The sequence below is a fragment of the Rhea pennata genome, chromosome 3 (genome assembly GCF_028389875.1).
Source record: "Rhea pennata isolate bPtePen1 chromosome 3, bPtePen1.pri, whole genome shotgun sequence".
Classification (NCBI taxonomy): Eukaryota; Metazoa; Chordata; class Aves; order Rheiformes; family Rheidae; genus Rhea; species Rhea pennata.
The window spans coordinates 43329631-43347648 of NC_084665.1; the positions used below are offsets into that span (position 1 = coordinate 43329631).

Genomic DNA, 18018 nt, shown 5'->3' on the forward strand with positions numbered 1-18018 from the left:
TTTCTGTTCCATGTACAAGCTACAGCTACTCCAAAGTCTCACAATGAACACAACCAAACCACTCATGCTGTGATGTCAAATTCTACCCAGAAGCTTTAGAAAATGAGCTTTGTCCCAGAATCTGGCAAATGTGTCCAAAAGAGTTTTCAATATAACATAAACTTATAAAAGAGAAACAATTACCACCACTGAGCTGTGGCTGTACTACAAAAATGATCGCTTTAGTCATAATCCATGCCTAACACCTCTGATGGAGGTGAAAACTCTCAGCAATGTACCTGGGAAATTGTACACAGCTGCTTATATAGTGAGCAAAAGCCTATTTGCTCACATGGTAACTAGTTTACGGTGTGATTTTGTAACTATGCAATTGATTTTATTAAAAAAATAGCAGCAAGAACTATCACTTCATCCAAGGTGTTCCTGAAGATCTATTTTTACCGTAAAACGGAACTATGAACAACACAAAAGCCCCGTGTAAAAAATTATAAAAGCTAATGCAAGCATTTAAATGCATTTAAGCTCCAAGGTAAGACATCTATATTTTTAAAATGTAGTATTCTATTAGAATTTGATTTGACAGCTTGAAGAACTATGTGCATTTCAATTGCCAGTAGTAAATTAATGTAATAACAAATATAATAACAAACACAACACAATAACAGAACTTGTATACGATTTACAGTGTACAGCTTACTTCTTGCAATCACCTCTATATATAATAAACTTATTACAGTTAACTACAGATGACTTTGCTGTCTCATTTAAAATGATTTCTTTGCATCCACAACTAGTTAATACAACAAATTTGGAAATGCCATTCATCAGTAAGAAAAAAACAAAAGCAGTGATTGAATACAGACGTGCTGTAGATTAAAACACTTTGATACGAATTTGGAGAAAGATCACTAAGTAATAACTGCCAGCAAAAAAAAGATGGTCCAAGAAATTAAACAGATAGGAAAAAGAAGTGCAAATTTTTCTGATAGCATCAGAAAACATCATTGCCATTTTAAACTATGGACTTACATAGACTTATATGTTTATCTCAACTTTCCCAGCTGCCCCACCACATGCAGACCTAGTTTCCACTATAAGTTTCCTCATTTCACATATTTCAGTGGTACAGACCCTAAAAGATATTTAAGGACCTAATTCCTGAAGAATCCAGTGGGGCACCTGTGAGAACCGGAGGCATGGAGACGTAGGGAAAGAGGAAATGCAAATGCGCATCACTAAGAGGAGACAAAAATTGATAAGCAGATTACAGTGGAAATCTAAATCTCTCTTTGTGGCTGTTCACATCTGGCGTTCGGGTTTGGTCTGGGGTAAAATCTGGATCAAATCCAGAATTTAGGATTGGGTCTTCTTAATTTCAGTAAAATCTAGAAGAGGTGATGCTAGCCACAGTATCGTATCTTAAACAATCTTTCAACAGCTGTTTACCCTAAGCAGGGGGGAAGAATAAGACAGTTCCCCACTGTCTTCCCTTCTCCTCCAAAGTCATTCTGCTATAAGATCAGTCTTTCAATCAGCTACACTAGGTAGTTTTGGCATAAGAACTGAGTTCAAGGAAACCAATGTATTTTTAAGGAAAAATTGTCATAGTCACAGATCAGAACATCTAAAAACATCATTCAGTGATGAGCTAAAACAGATAAAAATCATCCAGGAAATTAATCAATATGTGTGATAGGCTAATCTAATCACTGGTGTAATTAGCCTTAACTCCAGTCAAATAGGAATGTAGTATTTTGAGAACTGTCCTCTTGCCCCTGGAATACTTCTGCAAGCATGGAAAGACAGCATCTTACAAAGACTTTCAAATATATCTATTTACATAAAATCTAAAAGAAGAGTTCAGAAGCAAAAGGTCCTTTTTCACAGTCCCACAGATTAGGCCAATAAGAAAAAAAAATACATCTATCCTTACCAGCAGAAAAAAGTTAAATAAGAGCGAATTTTCCTCCTGTTCATTATCCCTTTTTTTTTTTTTTTTTTTTTTTGTTACCTATCTGCTACTTTTATGTTTTTTTCCACCTTGAAAATGAGGATGGGTAATAATATAGCAGGGATTGTGTTATCTACATTTTCTGGGCATCTTTGTGGTTATCAGAAATGAACAGGAAAATAAGGACGGGAACAAAGATTGCATCAGGATATAGAGCTAACTCACAGAATTTCCCAGATACAGGGTCTAGGTGTCCTTTCAGCAAGATGAAAAAAATAACTTCGTGAAGGTGTTGATTTGTAGTGAGCACATTTTAATCCATTTCACATATCTACATTAAAATGATGAATGAGTAGGAAAAGAGATAGAAAAGCTAAGAAATGCTGACTTACGTTTTGCAGTCTGAAATACAGCCAGTGTTTTTCCCTAGTGTATCAGGAGGAGCAGTGCTTTGAATAGGCATAGCAATACAGATTTAAAACTTCATCGCAAGGCCACCTCTGAAAATTTCTGGAGAAACCGAAGGGCACGGTCCTAACACCTTTGCAGATTAAACAGCTTTGCTGCATTGGGTAAGTGCAGCTTACTCAGCCCGTGAGGAGAGTCAGAGACTGGCTCAGACACAAATGAAGCAATGGACCATTTCATGTGAAGCCTGTAGAAAGGGTCCGTGAAATTACCTTAGATTAGGTAATAAGCAGGTTAGGAATTATGGTGATTCTCTCAAAGGAGAATATGGGATGCACGTAAGTACTACTATCCAGTTCTAACAACATTGCTTAACTGGAGATAGGGTAATATAAACAAATATAGTAGCAGAGAGCTCTATGTTTATTAATAATAATGATCAGAATGATCCTTGAGAGTTTTCTGAGAACACATAAAGCACATTAACACATTCACTCTCCAACCTGGGAACTTGGGAAAAGAAAGTGGAATGTTTTTTCCAGTGCCGAGACCACCTTGAAAACACAGGTGCATATCCAAGTAGAGCTTATAGGAAAACCTCTTTCCACACCTTTGAATAGTTGAGATTTCCTGGTTGTTGCATTTTTCTGTTCTTCACTAGGACAGAACTGAGAATTTTTTAAGAATGCAAATAGGACATGCAGACTTCTCTGCACTGGAATAGCTACAAAATAAGACCTGGAGCTTTTACCTAGGAATACAGAGACATGGATTCAAACCCTTTGTTCGACCTATTTAAACCAAAGACAGTCTCACATATTCAATGAGAGAGCCCCAAACAATCATTTTTTTTTCTGAGGTGGACCAAATACATTTTTTTAATCTGTTTTTTTAAATCTGGGATGCCTTCCCCAAAGAAATTTTCACTGAAACCAGGTTATTCCTATTTTTCTATGGTCAGCAGTGCTATCCACTCACTAAATCTATTCTTAGCTATGCTACTAAATGGAATCAAAATAATTTCAAATTTTTTCTTTCTTTAATTTTAAATACATTTATGTATTCATATTTAGACTGATTAAGGTTTGGAAGTTTCAGAGAGTATTCAAGGCATTTAAAAGTCATATAGATTCAACTATCTCTGAAACACATTATGTTAAGATTTCTTTGGCAGCATCTATGAAAAAACATAGGTATAATTGAAGATATCATCAGGAGGAAATGAATTGAATGTAATGGATTGACAGTAAGTTCAAAGAGCCTCAACTACAGACTGAGGCATGAAATGCCTCATGCTCAAAGCATGAGACGAAAAGAGCTTATTTTGACCACCTGACCCCCCAAAGCCACGCAACTACCAGGCAGCAAAAGAATCTTTTGCGCTGGGATTGAACAGATACGATGATGAGACTCACAAGATACAAAAGCTATGATGGCAAGTTGATGCTACTTTTAGGAAGATACTTTTTAGGATACTATTTCACTTTTAAGGGATGAGAAAACAGAGGAAGTTACTATTTTGCCTTATTAAAACATGACCTTGCTCCAATATAAAAACCAGCAAGAAATAGAACAGGCACAAATTTTAAATATCCACTGGTTAATTCAGTGATTCTGCAAATATTATAGAGTGTAATAAGCAGTTCCTTTTCCACCTCATCAAAGGAAACCTTTTTCTAATAGATTTTAATGTAGTAGCTCATTGAGCTCTAGGTGAATAACAGTAAGATTGCAGCAGCAGCTGTAATACATCAGAGATCTCGCCTAGATATAAAAGAAATCTCGAGTAGGATGGAGGCTCCTGATGCCCCTCAATTTGTGAAAACCAGGTGATTTTTCTCCTGCATCTCCCTCCTGCAGGTCCTGGAGCAGCAACTCAGCTCAGCAAGAGTTAAAGCATTTGCTGGTCACTTCCTTGAAGCTTTTGACTGCTTCCACTCTTGACACATTTCCTTGCCTTGGCCAAGTTCAGACTTACTAAGAAGGGTCAGACAGGGCCATGTAAGCTTTATTTCTTCAAGGAAAGCAATTTTCAAAGGAAACAGTTTACTCAGAAGAGAGGACTTCAGCAGTACAGGGTACGCAATAGCGAACAGAGAAGAATGCCGCATGGTGTTTTCAGCTGCAGCAGAAAAATATTGCAATCACTAATGGCAGAAATCACTTAATGGGCAGTTGCCTAAATATGATGACATTCTGGCAATGCATTGTTCAGGCTGGACTATCTGGAAGTAATATTTCAAGTTGTGCTCCAGAGACCTGGTCTTTTTACAAACATATGACGTTATTTCTTTGGCATAATAGAAATTTCTGCATAGATACTGATTATATGGGAAGCAGAAAAAGCTTTGCCTAGATATTTGCCTGAAACGAGGGAATTCCCACAAAAAGAACAAGCATAACCTTGACACAACATTTCTTTAACTTTTCCTACATAAAATAAGTAATGGCGTGAATATTTACAGGAATCCCTTCCACAACAGAACACAACACTGAATAAGTTTCTTCACGCATGTGATGAGTGCTCAGTTAATATCCAAAAGATGCTGGAGTATTGCTATGAGGACAGCTTTAAAAGTGATGGAGAACCAGCACTTGGCAAGCAAGCAACATCACCACTGTAAAACAAGCAGAAGTGCTTTGCGTTTGCAAACCTTATTGCTTACTAAGTAGTATCATGTATTATGATCCACATTTAGAAAAGTCTTGACTCAAACCCTGATTAAGAGTTTCAGCCTATGTTCCCCTGTTTTCCTGTTTCAGCTCTTGTAGCAGGAAATTCCAGTAAAAAAAAAATTCATACATTTAGAATGACTGATCCTGACTATAGAGATCAAGAAGCCTTTTGAGCATAGTATTAGTACTAAAGATTTTGTTTCCAATGACTATTCAGGAGCACTATACCAGAATTTACTTTACAATGGCAAATGTAAATGGAATAATGAAAACATATCTGTATTAGACAGCTGTAATTGCATATCGTGCAAATTTTTGTGCTATAGTAACCTTATCCCACAACATCTTCTGCCAACGTCTAACATCGTCTGGTCTAAGAAGCTGGGCTTTGAACAGATCACATTTTCATAATGCTGATTTTGTAGAATTTCTTCCCTGCAATAGGGACCAAAAAGAAGTCAATTACATTTGTGAGGGTTTCTGATAATGTGTGTAATTGCACTCTGCTACTGCCCGGCTGTATTTTCCAAAGTGATGTGTTTGCGCACACAAAGGGATTGATTGTGCCTGGTTTTGGATGGATAACTGATAAAAAATCGGTGAGGGCAACTCTTCAGATAACCCCGCTCCTGGGGCATCTGCACGGAGGTGAGAAGGGTGGGAATGCAAAGCCTCTCCCAGCACAACACCGCAGCTGCCGCCCCTCGGCTCCCCGTAAATGAGGCAGAAAAATCCTGGGTTCACGTCCTTTCCACTGGCACACAGCCTGTGCCACCGTCAGAAATGGACTTTTTTCTCCTCCAAAGGCATGAACGGAGAAGCTTCTCCGTTTGCTGCTAGGGCGCCGAGCGCCTGCTAAATCACCTGAGTCTCCTCTTGGCCCCGCTCTGACATCACAAGCTGGTTTGTGGCACTTCAGGAATCGAATAAGGTTGGTTTTCCAGGTCATGAAAGTCTCAGCAACAAGTTATTGCAATCTAAAAAACATCTAAAGCTTTTTATTGAAAATTGAACCTTTCTAGGAACTTCAAGAAACCCAGCACCCTGTTATCTCAATTACTCTCTCACAATTTTTATGAAGATAGCACTACTACATCTGTCTTATAAAAACAAGACGCTAATCAGTTTGCTGTTTTCTGTATTTTCTCATATAAAATTTAATATTTAATTAATGAAAAGTAAAGGGCTGCCTATTACTTGGCATGTTCCTTTTATCCATGACAACAGTCACATAAAAGTAAATATATTAAAATCTACATGTACCATTAACTATTAGCCAGATAACTAACAGCTGACAGGGAGCAATTCTGAAGCTAAAATAAAAAAAGTCTAATTTATTCTATCATCTGCTTTTATGCGGTAACAGCTCTGACAGTCTTCTGAAAATGGATGCATCCAGACGGCTCTGAGAAACAATTAATTCCTAGATCCACCAAGTCATTAGCTGTTCAGATCACACGTATTATGCTAGTATGACAAACTCAGAGTTGACAAAAAATTAAATATGAATTTAATTTTTAAGTAAAAATCTTATGAGACAAAATATTTGAAATATCTAATCATGTTTAATGTCGATTTGTGGTGATCTAAAATGTTTAAAAGTGATTAAAATGAAAATATCTGCTATTGAATCTTTAGCAGCAGCACTAAGAAAAAAGATGTTTTCCTTCAGCTGAATTATGTACGTTATTATTTTCAAAGAAACTATGCTGAGTTCATATGTTAAACTCTGAATACAAAGTCCAATCTTTTTTGACTACGGAGACCAAGCGCAGTCACCTGTTTTTCTGTATTGCCATTATAAGCTAATTAATGCTTACAAAAGCAGAACAATAAAATTCCTTTGGTTTCAAACTTCTAGTCTTGAGGGCAAATGTAAAAATAAATAAACACATATACACATAAATACATACACAAGGGAAAAGGTTCCAACTGGCCTAATCAGGAGGGATCTTTGCATTTTTCTCAGATACCTGACTCCCAATCCTTTGGTTCCCCCACTGGAAAAATGGAGGATACCCCACAGAGATTCAGCCAGTTGGTATACCCTGCTTTAAAGCAATGAGCTAGAGGGATTTATAGCCTGAGACAGCTTTGAGATCTAACCACTAGAAAAACCCAGACTCCACGGAAGCGCAGGCTTAACTTGGGGCAGGCTCACCTCAGTCTTTCATCTTCCAGAGGCAGATTAAATTCTGCGCAGCTTAGCGTATAGGGGTCCTCCTCAGGGCTTTTACATGATGAAGTTCTCTCCTCTCTAAATGATATTAAATATAACATTTTTTTTAAAAAAAAAATAAGTCCTACTAACTTAAAACCATTTTTATGATGGTCACTTCTCTTTTCCACACAACTCTCTAACTTCTTTTTCTTGAAGATTTTGAAACTTTATTTCCCTGATGCTCATTTTTAGCATAAGTCATTGACCCTTCTGCCTTGTAGAACCGTTCTGCTGCGCTGGCGGCGTTAGCAGCACCAAAACACACAAGAATACAGGGTTTCCTTCCTACTTTAAGTTTTACTTTTTACTTCTGCTTGAATTGCCAAAAGTTACTCAGACTCATACAAACTACTAAAATAATTTTTAAAAAAAATTTAAAAAGAACGAAACCCCAGAAAATATTGCAATAACTAATCCACACTGGGTACTGTTCAGAGGAAAAGAAATGACTAAGAGTGAATGCAGTGTGAAGCAACTAGAAACTCAGCCCATCAAGGAGACACTGGCTCATGGAAACAAAAGGCCAGAAAATTAAGAGTAGGAGTCCACATCCTCTCCCCAAGACACACTAGGTAATACCTTGTAATCAGGTCAAACTGACTGTCTCCTTGCTTCTAAATACAAAACCCAGCACACTTCTTTCCATGAAAGTTTGAGTACCAAAATTCTCAGTACAGACTACCCTTATCTACTCGGTTGGAAGGAGACATGTATTTTCTAAAAACTCTTTTCAGCAGTATTACAAAATCCGTGCCTATCCAGTTCCATATGAAACCCATGAAACCTCAAGACAACATAGTTTAAATAGAAAACCTCAAAAAATACTACACGAGAAGAAATGATATTAAACGTAATCTTGAAATTACAAAGGAAGTGAATTTATAACATCAAACCTAGAGGACCACAAAATATAATTAAGTAAATCAGAATTATTGATTCTTCATATCAGGCAGTGAACTAGAGAATGTTTCCTTTGGAAAAATAAACCTTTACTGCAGAAGGAGGAAGACCCACTCAAGTGGTCAGAACTAATGTATCAGTCTCTACTTTCTGCCTTTGTAAAAAAAAAAAAAAAATTATTACCAAAGATAAAGAGATTACACTATAGTCAGTTGTGTATATCTCACTCTCCTTCCCTCTATATACCGTGGCTGAAAAGTTATAGTATCAGATATTATACACATATATAGTACTACATTTTATATATAGTATCAGCTATAGTCTCAGACATACATAAAACCTATATATCAGATACTATTATATGGCATAAAATGAATCATGCCAAGACTTCAAAGCTTACACAGCATCCTGCTTTTTGTTAACAGAATTTTTACAGACTACTACTGCATGTGCTTTAAGTAGCACTTGTTCAGAAAAAGGATAACAGGATTGCTGTTATTTTCTGTGGAGAGAAATAATAAAAACCAATATAATTTATTGCAGCCGATCTTGAACATAATGGTCCTCATACAAAACAAACAAACAAACAGAGACTGACATAAAATAATGCATGTAGATTATATGCCCAGGGATATGTCACTGCAATATCCGTTAAAGTTTCAGAACAGAAGATAAACTTTTAAGAATTATTCAGAGTAACACAACCTTCAGATCTGGTTCAGTAGTTTTGAAGAAAGGCAGACTACCCATTTAAAACAAATATCGCTAACAGAACTCTAGCAAAATGTTGCTGCTGAAGTCCTCTTTTACACGCCAGCCAAGCTGGTAAAAAACAGCTGATGGCTATTTTTTTCAGATCACAAGGTCCTCCAGCAGATCAAAAATCTTTGCACAGTCATACCAGAGACGCAATAACCTTCAAGAAAGCAGTACAGGGGGTTGTCGGGAGCTCACCTGAAAAAAAACAGGCTAAAAGCGTCCTCTCTTGCAAGCTCTTTTGCTTGCATCTCCGTCACCTGACAGTGACATAGGAGATGTTCAATAACTGCACACAAGAATTTGCAATGTAAGTCACCAGGCCCCACGGATGCCACAGCGCGGCGGAAAAACCCAGGACGCAAACGTTAAAAACTGGCCGCGGAGATGAACGGAAATAAATCCTGAACTGGCTTTGTCAGACTTGGGGTTATAAAGCCAAGCAGCCAGCGTTTGGGCCACCGACTGCACGTCCTTGCTGCCGCGCTGCGGCGACTTTGACCTTGGCAGGGTCTCCCTGGGCCGGGCCGCTCGCGAGAGCGCGGGAACGCCTTGCCTCGGGCGGCCCTCCGGCTGCACCCTGACACCGCAAGCTTTAGTTATTTCAGGGCTACTGGCTCCAATGTTTTACCAAAGTCTGTAACATAAAGCGATGGGATTTTTATTTCCTGTTAGTCTAAATAGTATTTTGAATGTTTTAAGACAACTCTTAAACTTCAGAAGAGCACCAATCCCTAGTACTTGTATGAAATTTAAGATGAACAGAAAATGGGCACCTGATTTGGTCATTAAATTCACTAGCTCTTACAAGCATTATCGTTGGTCTGACAATGTGTACAAATTGATAGGAAAAAATGGAATAAATGCCGAACGTTTTCCAGTGGAATGATTAAAATAACTACAAGAATTCTTCCACTTTTAGGACCTGCAATAACTCCAGGCAGGAGAAGGAGGTGGCCCCAGAGAGGGGAGCTGGTGCCTGCTACTTGACTACGCTGCTGGTCCCAGGCAACCCACTGCCAGCGGCGTGGGATTTCAGTGAGCGCCGCGGGGGACGCCAAACGCTGTCCTGCACGGAGAGCTGGACCACACTGCGCATCAGGAGGCAGCAGAAGTCTCCTGCATAGCAAAGCCGCGCTTCACACAAAGCTGTGTTAAGCAACAATTTCCAGCCTTGGGTGGTCGGTGATCTTTTTTATTTATTTTTTTCCTGGTGTGATTGTGGGTGTTTTTAAAAACAACAGCAACACAAAACAGCCTTTTCACTCTCAAACAAACTGGCCCTGAAAAGCTGTATTAATTGCACAAATTCCATAAAAGGCAGAACTGGTTTATTTGCTGGACTAGTCCTAATTGTTTTTGATCTGTACTTTCCAAGTCTTCACGAGTTTCTCCTTGACTATTTATTTATCTCTGGTTTACTTCCAAGAAAGAAATGGCAACCTGTTGAAAACACTTTTCATTTCACTTTAAGACAAACATATCAAAAACAACAATCCCAAAAGTAATTTCCAGAAAAGTTTGAAATTAATGGATCAGAGAGAATCTTTCATTTCACGCAATAGGGCACAACCATTTCAGCAGCGCCATTCCTTCGTATCAGTCTCTCGATATAGTTTCTTCCGTTAACAATATAAAATAACTTTACTAATGAGGGATGGAATATGCTCCACAAAAAAGCTTACAGAAACTATTAACTTCTTCCTTTCTGTTAACCGCTACAGTAAGTTGTAGGAACTTCCCAATACAGCGCTTACCAGTTAAAGTGAACGCGATCCTAACTCTTCCCTCGTGCACATTATATCCATGTATTCCAGCAGCTGGAGGCAGGATCTGCTTAATTTGCCCCGAAACAACGTGTTTCAGTGAAAGTCACCTATTAAAAATCCTCCCTAAACTAATTTCTTTGCTCAGAAAGTACCTCTGTGAGATACCAACAGAAAAGAGATTTTAAATTGCTTTGAGCATGGAGGAGTCTTTTCGTTCTTTGTCAAATGCAAATGACCGTATTACGTTAGATTTACCTTAAGAAAGGGACAGCCCTTGAGGCCGTGAGCTTGAAGAAGCAGGATGCCTTAGAGGATCAGCCCTCGGCCCCTTGGTAGGCAGACGCAGCTCTGCAATAGCATCCCAGCGAAACGCAGGCACTGCACGAAGACGTAACCTTTATAATTCGCCCAGCACGGGGGAAATCAGCGGTGAGCACCTCGCTAAAGCCGACTGTGGGCCCCGCCGGCTCTCATGCACGAGCCATACGCTGTGTCCAAGAACTGAAGATAAAGCTATTTTCTAATCGTTAATTCTAAAGTGGAAAAAAGCAGAAAAATCACAGGAAAAGTACAAATGCAGTTTCTTTGCTTGAGCCACTTCCTTTCCTCCTACATTCTCTGCTTTAAAATAACATTAATTACCAACTGCAGCAGAACAGACACCTCCACTATTATTTCTTCAATTATTTGTATTTTGATAGCAGCCACAACACATCACACTCCCCAGGGAACTCACAGACTAAGAACAAGAACGAGATGGCTAAAATCCATACAGATGCAGTATGTTTTATATTATACTTGTATGTTAAAAATATTTTTACATGTTTAAGTGACTTAACTCATGCTGAAGCATACCCGACTTCACTACCACAGCCTTTCATTTTCGCTTGCTCACCACAGTCTTGAAGAAGAGTATCAAGTTTTTGAGATGTTTCAACACAGTACTACAGAATATGAAAGAAGGCACAAATATGAGACAAGATGACGGTTAAGAGCAGTGTCACTAGAAACGCAGATCAGGCAAGAGGTTTTATCAACAGCAGAGAAAGTTGGAAATTTTCTGAAATAAAACTTGTGAGCATTCTGAAATTAAAAGATTTTTCTTTCCAAATCAATTCTCCCTTTCAAAGCCAGTTTCATTTTTATATTAAAAAATTTACATTGAAACAACAACTTCAGTGGACCTACACTGATTTCCTTCCAAGATTTCTATTCTGAATGAAACCTCTGGCTCTAGCACCTTGCTCTGCCTCAGGACGTGGCTGGGTAGCAGCTGTATGCACCTGGAGATAGAGCCAGTAGCGAGGTGTGCTACGACTCAAATGGGCAAAACTGCAAATTCAGAACAGAATCTTATTTTAAGTCCTATAATTCCCTGTGCAAGGAGACTCTAGCTACATCACAGCTTTAACTAGAATATCCCTGTGGCAACTATGCATAAACGTTTCAGCAAAATACTTTCACTCAGTGATACGAGCATATGTTCTGAATAAAGAAGGACTTCGATTGCACATCAGTTCCACATTTTTAATGAAGAACTCCCTCTTTACTCAGCACACTGCAAGCAATACCAGCCAGAGAACTAAGCAAAATGTGTGCACCTATGTGCACTCACTTATATTTTTAAACCAGAATATTAAAGCATTCTTCTCCATTAACTTTAAAGTGTTGGTGGAAAAGCATGAGAGACAAAGGAAAAAATGAATTAATCATGAATTTAACTGCATAAAGAAAACTATTTTTGCATAACTGGAGACAGTTGAAAATAATACAGGAAAACTCAGATCAGCCCTATTTGTCATAGTATAGTAAATTCAGTATTTCATTTAAGAGGTCATTACCTCCATCATTTAATCACACAGAAACTCTTTATAAAAGAAATAAAAGTTATTCTTGAAAAGTAGACAAATAATACAAGAAACAAATGTAAGAATCTTGCAAAGCAGAAAGGGAAATGCTTCCTGAAGATATACAATAAAGTTTTGAACAGATTTATTTAAGCTTTAACGAATATCTAAGAAAATACACTGAGGAAATAATTACTTTAGATTTTTGTGACTAAGTCTTCTTAAACATTTCCCCAAAATTTTAGGGTTTGAGTCAGCAAAAAATATGTCTAAGCTTTGATATTTTGTAATATATTTTTCCCCCTCAAGGAATACTCAGTCTAACATGGAACTTTCAGGTAAGTAATATTTTTATTAAATCAAATGTTAGCTTAATTATTATCGTCTTTTGAATGTGATCTTTAAAATGAAACAGATTTTTTAAAAATAGGGAAAAATTTGTGCATAGCTTCTTTTGTTTTTTTGTATTTCAACATTGTTAATATGTTGTAGAGATATTTTACTCCCCAAAATATATTTTTAATCTCTTGAAATTACTTTAGACCAAATAGAAAGCGTGGTTTTAAACATTCAATGGGGATTAATTTGAGGTTAGTGGCTGGTTTAAAACTGACTCTAAAATGGGAATAAATACTGCATATGGGATGTGCACTGCTTCTATTTTACAAGCTGTTTCGGCTTCTGTGAGGTTTATACATGCTTAGATTATTTCTACACATAGCCACATTGCAAAGCTGTGAATATTAGAGGAGCCTGGCATTACAGATTTATTGCCTTCCACGCTGTTAAGAATCATAACCCATTTTAGTTCAGCTTTTACAGTCTCTTGTCAGGAAGAGAAAAAGGAAGGTGGAATTCTTAAAATTAGGTAGCTTTCCAAAATTTTCCCAGTACTAATTTGAGACCTTCTACTGGAAGTCACGTTATCTTCATACGATTTAGAGTGACAGATCCTATTAGAATCCCACATGAAACTGAATGAGCATAAGTTCCTAGCAAGGGAAAGAATACATACATAAGCAATCCATATGTGTCACCATACACTCACACATGCATACACATATGCAAATATGTATGATCTTATACATATATCTATTTATTTACAAAATACACAGTGACACATACATAAGCACCACACACACATGTACGCAGGTGTGAATGTATAAAATCTCCTCTCTATCTCTGAGTTACATTTATAAAGTGGAGATAATAACGGATTCTCTTGCCTTACTATAGTTCGTGGATAACAGCTACTTCCCAAAAAATCCAATAGAAGCAAGCTGCATGTTTTGGAATAGCAGGAGCTTAAATATTTCAGCAAAAGAAAGACTCACACTCCATAGTTTTGATAAAAAAAATAGTGGGATGGTCAATAGTCTGAGTTGCAGTATCAGTTTGATTGAGTAGAACATCAGTGGCACAGTGACAGAAATCTTCTGTCAGGTACCAAAAATAAAAGATGGAAGGCAAACAAAACTATAGCAGCCTACTGAACAGAAGGAGCTGGAACAAGAAATGGGGAAGAATGAGTCCTGTTATAATGACAATACTTTTAATTATATGTATTCAATGAAAAATAAACTATTAGAGAGATAGTAAAATACTTCCAATTAATGGAAGTAATGTAGTGTTCAAACTTAAATGAAGTACTTTTCCCTTGAGGGTTTTACTGCACTATTTTATTTAGCTTAATGTAATTTAAATGATAAACAGAATGTTTTGTAAGGCCCCAGAGAAATGTATTTTATTTATAATGTATTTCCTTTGAAGTGGTCATGGAAATCATGCTCTTCCTGAAGTCTGTATCTCACATACCACCTACAGCTGCAAACTAGTCAGTTCTCACAAGTTAAACGTGATCAGTCTGGTGACGTACGTGACAAAAATATCCAACATTTTTTTTTAATGCCATAGGAAATAAGAATTCGGAGTTCCAAAACCTAATAATCTTCCTTCCAAAAAATGGCATTGAAGGATCTTTGTTGATAATAGTTATGTTTTAGAAGGGGTGGCATTTAGGATATGGATATAACTATTCCACTTGAGTCTTTAATGCATGCAATAAAAGAATTGTTTACACTATACCCTGAAGGGAATTTCAGCTGAGACTAATTATGTTTTGCATACTTAAAGTTAAATGTATAAATATTTCTGTCATTCAAATCACAAATCCTTTTAGAATATTAAGTATAGCATAAAAAGTACACTTTCTCTCAGGATGTAAATTACAAATAACCAATTTGTGTCATTTTTACTCCAAAATTCAAGTAGTCTATTTATGAATAAACAAAAGAATCTGAATGAATAAATAGAATACTTGCCTCTGTGCCCCTGGTCTCATCAATGCCTTCTGCTCAGACCCCCCAAAATAACTAGAGACAAAAAGGAAATTATCTGTAGGAAAATAACTTTGGTCATTAGTCATTTTTAAGGACAGTAGAACCCAACGCATTATGGATGAGTCACTAACCTAACATGACAGCCACAGATATATAATGGTCTAAATTGTGATACTCCCACTGAAATAGTGTCAAGACAAGTCACTTCAAATGGGATTCATTTAAGTAGGAACTAAGGAAGTAAGCACTGCAAGATTTGGCTGAATGCAAAACTGCTCACTGTATCCCAGTAGGAACTCATGACAACTGTATTCACAAATTCTATATGCTTTGAATTGATTATTTTTTCTTGTCAAAGCTAATCTTTTGTAACCTGTTGCCAAGCTATTGCCAAAATCTAAAGAATATTTTTTTCTTTTCTTTTCTTTCTTTTTTTTTTTTTTTTTTTTTTAACAGAAAGCACAAAAACACCAGAGGTCATCAATAAAATAAAATTTTAAAAAGTAAGTTCTCATTAGTTTTTGATTTAGAACAGAAATGATCTTTCAACGATACATAGGAAAATATTTCTCCATCACGATCTTATAAAACATGTACTGATGTTCTAGAGTTAAAAAAAATAAATTCTGGTCAAGTCTGTAGGTTTTGCTGATATGACAGCTTCAGGGAGATACATATGTACAGAAAAATATTTTAGTTATATTTACATTTACATGGAAAAAATAAGAATAAACTTTATCCCTTTTTAAAGAAAATCTGGCACATACATATTCTACAAATGTTCCACAAAAAGACATTCCCTCTGGCTCTTAGATTAGACACTATCTAGTTCAGATTACTTGACAGCTATATGACCTACGTTAGAGGTTACACTTTGTATTAGGGAGCCCTCCTGTACCATAGCCTTTGCAGCCATCTATGCTTTGCTAAAAGTTAGGAAAGCACAAGCATGGTTTGTGTTCAGTGACAAATATATATCATGGTGACCGTTACCCGTGCATTTAAAGTAAGAGTTTAAGACTGTGATAGCCCACAGCAGAGCTAATACACTATTGCTAAACAAAGTGATTCTGCTCATCTTGACTGATGCAATGAGTTCAGATGAACTGACAAATTCTGTTTGATACATTAGTTGAGTAGTAAAGCACACTATTTTATTATTTCTTTATACCTATAATCCCTTAAGAAGTAGCAAAACAGTGTAAATATAAAGTAACCCACTAAATTTATTTGCATGAATGGCTTTGTTGTTGTTATTTAACCTAATTTAGCATCAGGAAAAAGCTGGCATTCATTTCTGACTTTCTGAAAGGGATGTTATTACATTTCTTTTAGACTGGATTATATGGTTTGGTGCTTTAGCTCTTTAGTATTTGCTTGCCATTTTCCCACCGTCACGTAACAATCTAAGTGACAAATACAAACTTGTACAGAGAGAGGAGGAGAGATGTGGATTGTAGCAAAATTTGCAGAAGTGAATTACATAATTCAACTATTTTCTTTGTGACTTTGTTACTTAAGCTAAAACTGAACAGAGTTGATTCCAGTTCCAATGTGGGTAGTCTGAATTTTGGCCTCAGTCAAAAATACTCTGTCACGTGAAAATTGTGCCACTGAAACCCGCAGAAAAGGCACCGTCCTCAGACCCGGCATCCTCTCCGGCGTACCCAGCACCTTCTGGGGTCGCCCTCCTGCCCTCTAGTTACAGCTGGGGAAGGCTTGGGGAACTCAGACTAGGGAACTTGAACCCCTTCTCCAGTCTAGACCTAAACCCACACGTGAGCTGTGGCAACGTGAGTTTAACTACAAAAGCAGAAATTGTATTTGTGCTTTTCAGCATTTCATTCATAGCAAATCTATTTGTCATCTGTAGAGAGAGGGAAAAAAAAAGCCCTTTTGGTAAAATCATACACTACATCTGGCAGCCATTATTTCTAAAATACATACACAGATGAAAAAAAACCCACCTAACTAAAGCTGGAAGATGGTTAATACAATATGAAAGCTGAAAACAACTGTAACTGAATATGGCCGGCTGCATAACAGTGTGGAAGATGCCACGTCCTAATTTCAGGATACGAACGCAATGGTAAGCTTCATTTCAGGATTTATCCAAGCCACTTATTGCTAATATTGAAGCCATAAAGATTTAGCTAATACGCCATGAAAATGCCTTGCTGATACGACTCGGTGAGATGCTTTTTCCAGATGGGCGGAACGGAACGACTGAAATCTCGACGTACTCCAGAAACAAGCGCACAAAACTGTCAGTGCCACAGACGCTAAAGCAAGTACGTGGGGGGAGCTGCTTTCCTGTGCAAGGAGAGTGCGGCTGCCTGTGTAAATACAGACCTCCCGAGCCACGGTTATACTGGCAAGTTTACACTTCGGTTCCACAGCATTAGAAATAGCAATAGAAATGCATAAGAAACATAAAAGAAGCAACAAATACAGGATGCACATGGACTCTGAAGCCTACCAGCTCATGTGAATTATTTTAAATGACACTGCCACCGAGTCATAAAACAAAGTAACATGCAAGGGAGAGAGCAGATAAGTGATAATGAATGCTGGCAATTTATCTGGGACAACTTAGTGCTTTGCCTAGGTTTGCTCTCACAGAGCTGAAACTAAACTCAGACAGCATATCCAAATTGCAGGGGAAAACGTAATTTTCAGGAACTTGAATTTAACTTGGTTGATTCTCATCTCTACCATAAGACTGAATTATTCTCCAGAAAAGTTCTGCAGGTGAAATATGGGCTACATCTTTTGTTTTGTCTAAAATTCATAGAAACCATTAAGGTTTGCACAGGAGCTCAAAATGAATAGGAATAATCTGAACGCATTTCTCTCCTCCTTACCAACACCATGATCCTGCTCTGCTCTTCTCGAGGTAGGCCAAAAGGCGTTGAGGTCAACTCACGTAATCCTGTTCTAGCTCTTACAGCGGCTAGCTGTTATTCTGCAAACTCTGCAGCTGTGATAAAGTGAAGCTCAAGGTCTGCTAATTGCTTGAAAATGTATTCAATTCTGCTGTCTGCTTTTGTACCTAAGCCAAAGTCTGCACCACTGCGGTTGCTATTCAAGTTCACTGTTAGCTCAGGTACGCCAACAGGAATGAGAGGAAATACAGCGCTCCTGGCACCCA

At 37.5% G+C, this 18018-nt stretch overlaps 1 protein-coding gene across 2 annotated transcripts in view; it reads right to left on the reverse strand.

Moving 5' to 3' along the window:
• The window catches only part of CHRM3 (cholinergic receptor muscarinic 3), a 263713-nt gene that overhangs the window by 103969 nt on the left and 141726 nt on the right, over positions 1 to 18018 (reverse strand). The window lies entirely within an intron of this gene.